This window comes from Mercenaria mercenaria, chromosome 3 (genome assembly GCF_021730395.1).
Source record: "Mercenaria mercenaria strain notata chromosome 3, MADL_Memer_1, whole genome shotgun sequence".
NCBI classification, from domain to species: Eukaryota; Metazoa; Mollusca; class Bivalvia; order Venerida; family Veneridae; genus Mercenaria; species Mercenaria mercenaria.
Genome location: NC_069363.1, coordinates 61,300,045 through 61,311,109, shown reverse-complemented (window position 1 = coordinate 61,311,109; position 11,065 = coordinate 61,300,045). Strand labels below are relative to the sequence as shown.

The 11,065-nt window shown below is 34.8% G+C and overlaps 1 protein-coding gene across 1 annotated transcript in view; it reads right to left on the bottom strand.

The window, feature by feature from the left end:
* Positions 1 to 11,065, bottom strand: part of LOC123524576 (uncharacterized) — a 218,450-nt gene that overhangs the window by 76,028 nt on the left and 131,357 nt on the right. The window lies entirely within an intron of this gene.

Here is an 11,065-nt window from a genome sequence, read left to right as displayed (position 1 = left end):
ATGTTGAGGAGATATTGACACTTTCCACCGCGAAGGAAGTCTATAGGTGTCATTATTTCGGGCAAGGACGGGTACTTGGGTAAGAAGCATCGGCTGTAAGCCAACTGGGTAGTTTCCTCATATGAAATATCTCCACATCCATTGTAGGGGTTTGGACCCACGGAGATGAGGGCACAATTTTCAGTCAGAGACCTAACTACTCGGGTACTGTAATATGTTGGACGCCACGTTTACCTCTTTTGACTGTGACGAAGCAGGAGGCGGACACACTAGCAGTTCTACAAGGACACTTAACTGAGCTGCTTTGGTATTTGTTTTCTGTCCTTATTCATCGGGTCCTTAAAGGTGTTACTTTTGTTGATATGCCTCATGCAAATGCTTTGACTACATGCGTGTAAGTTGTTTTGGTCATCTTTTCATCTATAGTTACATGAGCACGATAACTTGCATTCACATTGTCCTATAACTTCATTTTTTCATTCAGACATATTATTTAAGAAATTTTCACTTTGTTGATTTATTTGCTCGTTAACTGATATATTGACATACATTTTAGATTTTAAATGTTTGTTTGTTGTGTTATTCTTCACAGGTAACTTATGTCGAAGACAGGTACAACATCACCACCGTTACATTTTAACGAACGTAACCAGCTGGAATTCGGCCCCTACGTGATTTCTAGGTCTTAAATCTAAATTACAGCAGCCAAACGAAAATACAGTCTTAAAATAGCCATACTGAGTCTCCTTTGAGTAGAATCTGTATAACAAAAGTGAAAATGTCCAAATAAATTAAAGATATTAAACAATGCTTTCTTTACTTATCGTTACTGTTAATTTAAGTTAGGTGCACGTAAAGTGACATATTTCCTAATTTATGTAATAGAATATTGAACATGAATGAACAGCGTTACCTATATATTGCCTCATGCAAATGCTTTGACTACATATGTGTAAGTTGTTTTTGGTCATCTTTTCATCATTATTTACTCGAGCACGATAACTTGCATTCACATTGTCCTATAACTTTGGACCATGGCCATGATGATGTGTATTAAACCCCAAGTCTACCCTTAAAGCAACAGGTACAAAAATAATTTGTACTTGTACTTTCTAGTATAGAAACGCATATAGGCATTATTAGACAATACAAGTATAAATTATCTTTGTACTTGTTGTATGTTATGCTACATTGCTTATAGGCTGTATTTATGGTACGAATGATAATTATATCATTTTTGCATTAAACTTTAGCTGCCGGTGGCAAGTGAGTCTGCCTTTGCGACCAGTGCAGACCAAGATCAGCCTGCAGATCTGTGCTGGCTGATTATGGTCTTCACTGTTAACTAATCAGTCAGTAGATTTTCAGTGATAACCCCTTTGAATAATAAATGACACTGCCCAAATTGAGTGATGGACCAGTCCATTTTAGAAATTTAGCATGTAAAGTTAATCTTGTTGATTTATTTGATCGCAAACTGATATACTGACATACATTTAAATGCTTGTTTGTAATGTTATTCTTCACAGGTAATCCTACAAATATCAAAGATATCCTTTACTGACTAAATTTATAACAACCAAAAAATAAGCTGACTGTTTGAAAAAAAGAGTATGACTTACTTTTCTGAATTATGGTAAAATGTCCTCGGATGTTCGTTTGGATATAGTAATTATCGGTAAAAGCTATTTTGTACTGACTATAGCAATTCATAAGTAAACAAAAAAAATCACCTGAAATTATGTTAAAATCTGAATATTTGAAAAAAATACATTTTCCTTCTGGGTTATATTAAAAATGCTAGAATTATTTTCTTTGCGTTGGAAAGCTGGGAAGATATCCTTTGTACTCTTAAAGCCGTCAGTATTTTTATGTACAGGTTCGTCTCAAACTTTAACCACGTTGCGATTCACCTCGCCCCTATGTAGGCTTAATCAGGATATACAATATTTTTGCAAAAGAAACATGATTTTGCTTAAGCAATTATAGATCAAATTAAAATGACAAGTAAATATTAGTATTTGTTTCATTTTAACTATCCAGTAAGTATACAGCAACATAGCTCAGTCGGGTAAAATGCAGGTAACAATTGGATATAAGCAAATTGTTTTGTGAGTTCCAATCCTCATGAGGATTTCATTGTAGATTTTTGTTTTCGTTTTTCCTACTCGTTTTCATTTTTGTTCCCATATTTTCGTTTCTGTCTTTGCTGATTTGTATGTCTTTATATAACATAATATTATGTTCGTTATACACTTAAGTGCATGGATTGAATTAATACCATCTTTGATATGATGCTAAACCTTTTTCGTCTGCCATATCGGCTTTAGATATTTCTCTGTCGTGTTGTCACAGAGCACATGAAGGAATCTCAATTTTTTTGCAAATATGAAATAAAGATTAAATGCTTAGTTTCGAAGCCACACGTCAAAAGATCTGTTTAACATGGACAGTATGCTTTACCTCTGAGCTATTTTGCAACTGGTACAAAAAGTAAAAATAGTTAGATTTTAACATATTAGAAAAATGTTGAATTCCCTATGTTCCATTTTATAGTCATGTTTGTAAACATCAAGTTAACGTTGGGACAAAGTATACATTCATGGGCTTTTAAACTCCTCATCCATGGTGATTATTTCATTCTTGCAGCGTGTTTTCAAATAATTCGATATTCAATAAAATAAATGCCCAAATTTACAACAGTCAATTGGACAAGGCAATCTCTCCCCGAATCCACCCCGCCACCAAAGCAAATGTTTTTCATATTATTTAGCTTGTCTGCTTTTTGGGGGAAAAATATAGATCTACGCGGTAAAGTCGTCACTTGTTTGTCGGAGTTGGAATCGGTGTCGGCGTCGGCGTTGTTTTAAATATTTGTTTCTAAAGGTCCACCTTTTCTCTAAAATAGTTAGAGCTACAGCTTTGAAACTTTTCACTCTCGTTTATCATTATAAGGGGACTATATATATGTAGGCCAAGAACCATATGATACGCATTTTGTCAAAATTATGGACCTTTTAGTATTTAGAAAATTTGTGTTTCTTGGGGTTATTTTTAGTCCATCTTTCCTCAAAAACTAAAATGTTACAGCTTCGAAACTTTGCACACTTGTTTATCATTATTAGATGACTGTGTAGGCCAAGAACCATAACTCTGATATCCATTTTGATAGAATTATCCGCTTTTTTTACCTGGAAATAATGAGGTTCTTAGTTGATTTGGCTTAGGTCCACCTATTCTCACATCTATTTTCGCGTTACTTTTAATGGAGTCGGTAAATGGTCAACCTTGTCGAAAGCGTAAGCAAAGTGCATTACCATAATTGTCAGTTTGGTTTAAACAGTATTTATTTTCAGCACATATACAGCAAACATACATTCACACAAATCAAGGATCAAGTCTAGAAAGTTAAGCTTATTTAGAAACTCGTTCCTTAGATTATCAATTTGCTGGCCATTCTCTACATTCTCGAAGACCTCTTGTGTAAAAGTTATGTTTTGTTTCACAGATAAGCTTTAAACTGAATCAATACTGGCTATGACTTAATAGATCACTTCTGTCAAAGTAGGACGTGATATTAAATGTTAGAATATGTTCCATCATTTCACAGGAAATGCATGTTAAGGATATAGGCCTATAGTTGCTAGCCTCGTACTTCTGCTCTGTCTTTTAAACTGGACTGAAGCGACTGCATTCTTCCTTCTACTGGGACTTGGCAAGTTTTAAGCGATAGTTTGAATACATTTTTTATAACTAGAGCTGTCCTTTGGTGAATCTCCTTGAGTAGTCTTGCAGAGGCTTTATTAGGATTTCACCCCTTCAATAACTTAAACATGCTATTTCGTACAGTTGTTTCTTAAAATGGGATTACGCACTCCGTTGTACATAAGATGAAATTTAACCAAAGAAAAATGAAATCTGAAAGAGAGAAGACCCGGGGATGGGGCTCAATATTGTTATACCGTAATGTAAGTCATTTATCTTCTAGGATTATCCTAGTGTTGATTGTAAAGAAATATTCCGTGTCTCGAATTCGGGTTAAACCGTTACTCTTTCTATGCACATGTGTATATAATTATGTATAAGAAATGTTCGTTTTTGCACTATATTTAGAGTACCGCTGTTCCTCAATTCAATGTGTCATTTCAAAAGTCTTAGTATGGTTGCAAAGTGTATGTGCCCAGCTCAGTCATCTCAGTCAGGTGAGAACAGCACATACGACGTGCAATTTCACGACATGAAAGTTCGACGTCAACCATGCCAATGGCCTGATGACGTTGATCGTGCCTAAAACGTGGCATTCGTAGCAAGGATATTCTGGATTTTTTAACGTATTCCTTTTAGTCTGTCGTCTTATTTCAAGTGCGATGAATGATTTGCGATAGAATTTTCGTACATGTCGACATTGCTGGGAAAAGTCATTTTGCACGTGCAGCCCGTGCCTCAAATGAAGTTAATCGAATTTGACAAATCGTTACACCAGTGACGTCTCAGTTGCGTCAAAAATGTAGTTGTGTTATGCTTTTAACACAGTCCAGTGCGATTTTTAAAATATGAGGGTCATTAGGATGGTAACTTTTCAGTGAAGCTGATTATATATTAGATCCTTTATGGGTATGGTATTATTATTATTATAAGTTTCAACAAGATACTAATTTATTTTATAGAATATTTTGCGAGAGAGGCTGCAAAACTGCTATTTTCAATCGATTGCCAGTCAAATTCTTTTACGTGATACTGCTTGTTTGATTATAGTTTTTGCATATGTTTCCATCTGCTGATAATTATACTTGCTGAATGTTATCTGATGAATGCAAGATGGTAGAGCAGCATTCAAGATTTCGTCGGACATAAAGGTGTAATATGCTGTTTCTTTGACTTTTCTGATTGTTGTTTTGACAAGTCTCTGTTGATTCTGGGTGAGTTCTTTACTTTGCAGAGATGATATTTGTGTGCTTTGACCAACTGTGATTTTTACTTAAAGTGAAGTGTATTTTGTTCATTCTATTAATTTGATAATTATGCTATGCAATAACTTTGTGTTTGTAAATATTTGTTTTAGTTTTCTTTCAAGTAAACTCTAGTCCCACATATTTATCTGTGTTGAACTTCATTGTCAAGTTCTTTTCCTATGCTTCTAGGGAATGGAGATCATTTTGCAGAATTTGTGTAACTAGTTAGGATTGCCGCATAAGATACACAATGGTGTTATATGCAAATAATCTAATATTACCTTTAATGAAGTTGGTAAATGGCTAACGTAAATCAGAAAGTGACAGGGGCCTATTGCCGAACCTGAGGAACTGAAGCGAGAACTGGTAGAGTGTATGAGGTACAGCCGTCAACAATGACACTTTGGGATCTGTCTTTGAGTAATGACTTTGTGCTCTGTGATGCTAATGGATGGACTCCCAGTAGAGTTTATGTATTTAAATTTTATGTTGAAAGCGGTAGCAAAATGCATTACCATAATTGTCAGTTTGGATTAAACAATATTTATTTACAGCAAAAATACATTTACACATATCAAGTATTGAGTCTAGAAAACTAAGCTTATCTGGAAACTCGTTCTTTAGTTTGTCAGTTTGCCAGCCATTCTCTAGATTCTCGAAAACATCTTGTGTAATAGTTATGTTTTGTTTCACGGATAAGCTCTGAACTGAAACAATATTGGTTATGACTGAATAGATCATTTCTGTCAAATAGGACGTGATGTTAGAAACTAGAATATGTTTCATTATTCCACAGGCAATGCATGTTAAGGCTATAGTTGCAAGCCTGGGATTTATGACCTTCCTTGTATACAGGACCGAAGCGACTGCATTCTTCTATTTACTGGGACTTGACCGGTTTTAAGCGATAGTTTGAACATATCCTTTTATGACTAGAGTTGTCTTTGGAGAATCTCCTTGAGTAGTCTTGCAGAGGCTTTATTAGGATTTGCCCCTTCAATAACTTAACTATACTGTTTCCTACAATTGTTCTTTAAAATGGGATTACGTACTGCGTTGTACATAAGATGAAATTTAACCAAAGAAAAATGAAATCTGTAAGAGAGAAGACCCGGGGATTGGGCTTAATATTGCTATATCGTAATGTAAGTAAGTCGTTGATCTTCTAGGACCGTCCTAGTGTTGATTGCAAAGAAGAAATCCGTGTCCCAAATTCAGTAAAAACCGTTTTTCTCTATGCACATATGTGTATAATCATGTATAAGAAATGTCCGTTTTGGCACTAGGTTTAGCGTACGCTGCTCCTCAATTCAATGTGTCATTGCAAAAGTCTTGGTATGGGTGCAAAGTGTATGTGCCCAGCTACAGTATGATACATTTCTATGATATTTCTGCCGATCATAAGGCCCAGGAGAATCCCATGCGTAAATAGCTATGATACAAGCACAGATTTTATTCAACAGTGGCTTCATATTGTCATGTCGTAATTTAATACCCAGATCGAATTAGGACTAATGTGGTCCTCTTGTTTGTGAAACGGTGTTATTGGAATAAAGAGTTTGCATACTGGGCGTGACATTGCGGGAGCAAATATATTAGATTCCTTATTGCAAATATATTAGATTCAGTATGGGTATGATATTATTATGAATAGTTTCAACAAGATAATACTTTTTTTACAGTTTTACAGAATATTATCAGAGAAAAGTTTGGAAACTGCGATTTTCAATGGATTTCCAGTTAAGTTCTTTAAGGTGATACTGCTTGTTGATAGTTTCAATCTGCTGATAGTTATACTTGTTGAACGTACTGTTATAAATGTAAGATGGTAGTGCAGCATTCAAGATTTGGTCGGACATAAAGGTGTTATATGCTGTTTCTTTGACTTTTCTGATTGTTGTTTTGACATTTCTAATGCTGATTCTGGGTGAGATCTTTACCTTTGCAGTTATAATATCTGTTTGCTTTGACCAACTAAGATTTTTAGTTAAAGTGACGCCGGTGTATTTTGTTCATTCTATTAATTTGATAATTATGCTATGAAATAACTGTGTAATTGTAGATATTTGTTTTAATTTTCTTTTAAGTAGTCTATAGTTCCCCATATTTTTCTGTGTTGATCTTCATTGACCAGTCCTACGCTTCTGGGGAATGGAGATCATTTTGCAGAATTTGTGTAACCAGTTAGGATGGCCGTATAAGACACACAATGGTGTTATATGCAAATAATTTACTGACATTTTATCGAGTCGGTAAATGGTTAACGTAAATCAGGAAGAGACAGGGGCCTATTGCCGAATCCTGAGGACCTGAAGCGAGAACTGGTAAAATGTATGAGGTACAGCCGTCAACAACGACACTTTGGGATCTGTCTTTGAGTAATGACTTTGAGCTCTGTGATGCTAAGGGATGGAGACCCAGTGGAGTTTATGTATAATTTGATGATGGTCAACCTTATTGAAAGCGTTAACAAAGTGCATTACCATAAATGTCAGTTTGGTTTAAACAATATTTATTTACAGCAAACATACATTTACATAAATCAAGGATTGGGTCTAGAGAGCTAACCTTATTTAGAAACTCTCTTTTTATTGCTAAACTCGGACTTTTTGCCTTCCTTGAATACAGGATCGAAGCGACTGCATTTTTCCTTCTACTGGGTCTTGTCCAGTGTTTTAAGCAATAGTTTGAATATATCTTTATAAAACTAGAGCTGTCCTTTGGTGAATCTCCTTTAGTAGTCTTGTAGAGGCTTTATTAGAATTTCACACCTTCAAGAACCTAACCATTCTTTTTCCTACAATTGCTCCTCAAAATTGGATTACGTACTGCGTTGTACATAAGATGAAATTTTACTAAAGGAAAATGAAATCTAAAAGAGTGTTAATTGCAAAGAATAAATCCGTGTCAAGAATTAGGATGAAACCGTAACTTTCTACACACATGTGTATCAAATTATGTATAAGAAATGTCCGTTTTAGCACTATATTTAGTGTACCGCTGCTCCCCAATTCAATGTGTCATTTCAAAAGTCTTTGTATGGTTGTAAAGTGTATGTGCCCAGCTACAGTATGATACCTTCCTATGATATTTCTGTCGATCATAAGGCTCAGGAAGCCCGCGGGATTGTTTGTGACCAAGACCGAAGGTCAAGGTCACAAACATATCCTTAGGGCTTCTGCAAACGTTAATACACAAAACAAACGTGTATTGTCGCTATTCTTGCATAAAAAATATTTCACGACGATTTACGTATTGTTTTCATATGTGATGACTTGACGATTCCGGTACATTTTTTATTTACCATTCCTGTTGTTCTTGGAAACGGTAAACATGTTTTAAATATCCATATCCAGGGCCCGGAAATAAACAACGCTATCAAAAGCACATCCTGAAGGTTTTTAAGCGATTTTTTATCTCTTATTATTACAAACATAAAATTACCAATAATTGTTCATATCATTTCACAATTTGGCGGATTCGATCACAATTTTAAGAATAATAACTTTACATTCGAGTTATTTCGAGTACGGACACGCAGTTGGAGTACGGATGAGTACGAACGTAGTGTCAAGTTTCCAAGCTGTTTATATAAATTCTTCGAGAAATTAGATAAAAACATACCAACTGATACTTACCAAAATCATAAATATGATACCTAAAAACAAAGAATCGCACAGGTAAATTCGCGATTCTTTAACATGCACGGTTGTCTACAAAATCTGAATTGACACCGAGTTCTAAAAGGGGAGTAAATAAGGGAAGAAACGAGTAAGAACAATGTTGGGGGCAGCGCATTTGGCGTTAGTTACTGATACAGTAAAACATTCTATGGTTTAGATGGCATCTTTAATGCTTCAAGAAGAGGTTTTTTATGAAAGAAACAAGACGCAGATACCAGATGTCAATCTGCGCAGAATTACATATACGTCCCTGTACTGGGAAAGCATTTCAAAAATAAAAATCGGTTATTAACAGCACGTGAATTGCCTTGTTTGCACACGATTTTTCTCCCGTTAATACATGGGCGGATCCAGTGAAAAGGTCGTTTTTATGCAAAAATGACTTTTTCTGATTGTTCTTTTGACATGTTTCTTGTTGATTCTGGTTGAGTTTTTACTTTTGCAGTTATGATATTTGTGTGCTTTGACCAACTGAGATATTTACTTAAAGTGACGCCGGTGTATTTTGTTCATTCTATTGTTCATTCTATTAATTTGATAATGTTGCTATGAAATAACTATGTAATTGTAATCATTTGTTTAAGTTTTCTTTCAAGTAGTCTCTACTTCCCCATATTTATATGAACTTCATTGACCAGTCCTTTTCCTATGCTTCTAGGGAATGGAGATCAATTTGCAGAATTTCTGTAACTAGTTAGGATTGCCGCATAAGGCACACAATGATGCTATATGCAAATAATCTACTGTTACTTATAATGATTTTGGTAAATGGTTAAGGTATATTAGGAAGAGACCTTACCGAACCCTTTGGAACTGGAGCGAGAACTGATAGAGTGTATGAGGTACAGCCGTCAACAACGACACATTGGGGCCTGTTTTTGAGTATTTATAAATGACTTTGTGCTCTGTGACGCTAATGGATAGAGTCCCAGTAGAGTTTTATATATTATTTTATGATGGTCAACCTTATTGAAAGCGTCAGCAAAGTGCATTATTATAATTATCAGTTTGGTTTAAACAATATTTATTTACAGCAAACATACATTTACACAAATCAAAGATTGAGTCTAGAAAGCTAAGCTTATTTAGAAACTCGTTCTTTATTGCTAGACTCGGAATGTTTGGCCTTCCTTGTATACAGGATCAAAGCGACTGCATTTTTCCTTCTACTGGGTCTTGTCCAGTGTTTTAAGCAATAGTTTGAATATATCTTTTTAAAACTAGAGCTGTCCTTTGGTGAATCTCCTTTAGTAGTCTTGTAGAGGCTTTATTAGAATTTCACTCCTTCAAGAACCTAACCATTCTACTTCCTACAATTGTTCCTAAAATTTGGATTACGTACTGCGTTGTACATAAGATGAAATTTTACCCAAAAAAATGAAATCTAAAAGAGAGAAGAACCGGTTATGGGGCTCAGTATTGTTATATCGTAATGTAATAAGTCGTCGATCTTCTAGGACGATTCTAGTGTTTTCAAAAAAAAAGTCCATGTCTCGAATTAGGGTAAAACCATAACTTTCTACGCACATGTGAATATAATTATGTATAAGAAATGTTCTTTTTTGCACTGTATTGAGCGTACCGCCGCTGCCCAATTCAATGCGTCATTTCAAAAGTCCTAGTATGGGTGCGAAGTGTATGTGCCCAGCTACTGTATGATACCTTTCTATGATATTTCTGTCGATCACAAGGCTCAGGAGAACCCCATGCGTGTATAGTTATTATACAAGACGGATTTAATTTAACAAGAAAAAAAAGGAACAATTGTCTCATATTGTCATGTCGTAATTTAATACCCGGGAGATCGAATTAGGGCTAATGTGGTCATCGTGTTTGTGAAACGGTGTTTTTATTAAAAGACATATGACTGTTGGAATAAAGAGTTCACATACTAGGTGTGATATTGCGAGATCATATATATTAGATTCTTTATGTCAAATATATTAGATTCCTTATGGGTATGATATTATTATGATAAGTTTCAACAAGATACTTCTTTATTTTATAGAATATTATGAGAGAGGTTGGAAACCTGCGATTTTCAATTGATTGCCAGTTATGTTCTTTAAGGTGATACTGCTTGTTTGATTATAGGTTTTGCATATTATGTATCGATCTGCTGCCGATAATTATACTTTATACTTGTTGAATGTTATGTGATGACGTATAAATTGTGACGTCATAACAGCGAATTTTTATATAATAATTCACTGTTTTCAGCCTTCTTTGTTTAACAGGAAATTGAATCGGATTGTGTTAGAATTACGCAAAATGTTTTTAGACGTTCATTCCAGTTATTTGATACAATATAGATCATGCGATTTTAGATTTTCGCAAAGAAGTAATTTTAACCTTCATTGTACATTTGCTTCCATGTTAAATTTTAAAAGATTGTTTAGAGGCTCCAAATGGCAAAATTCAAACATATAT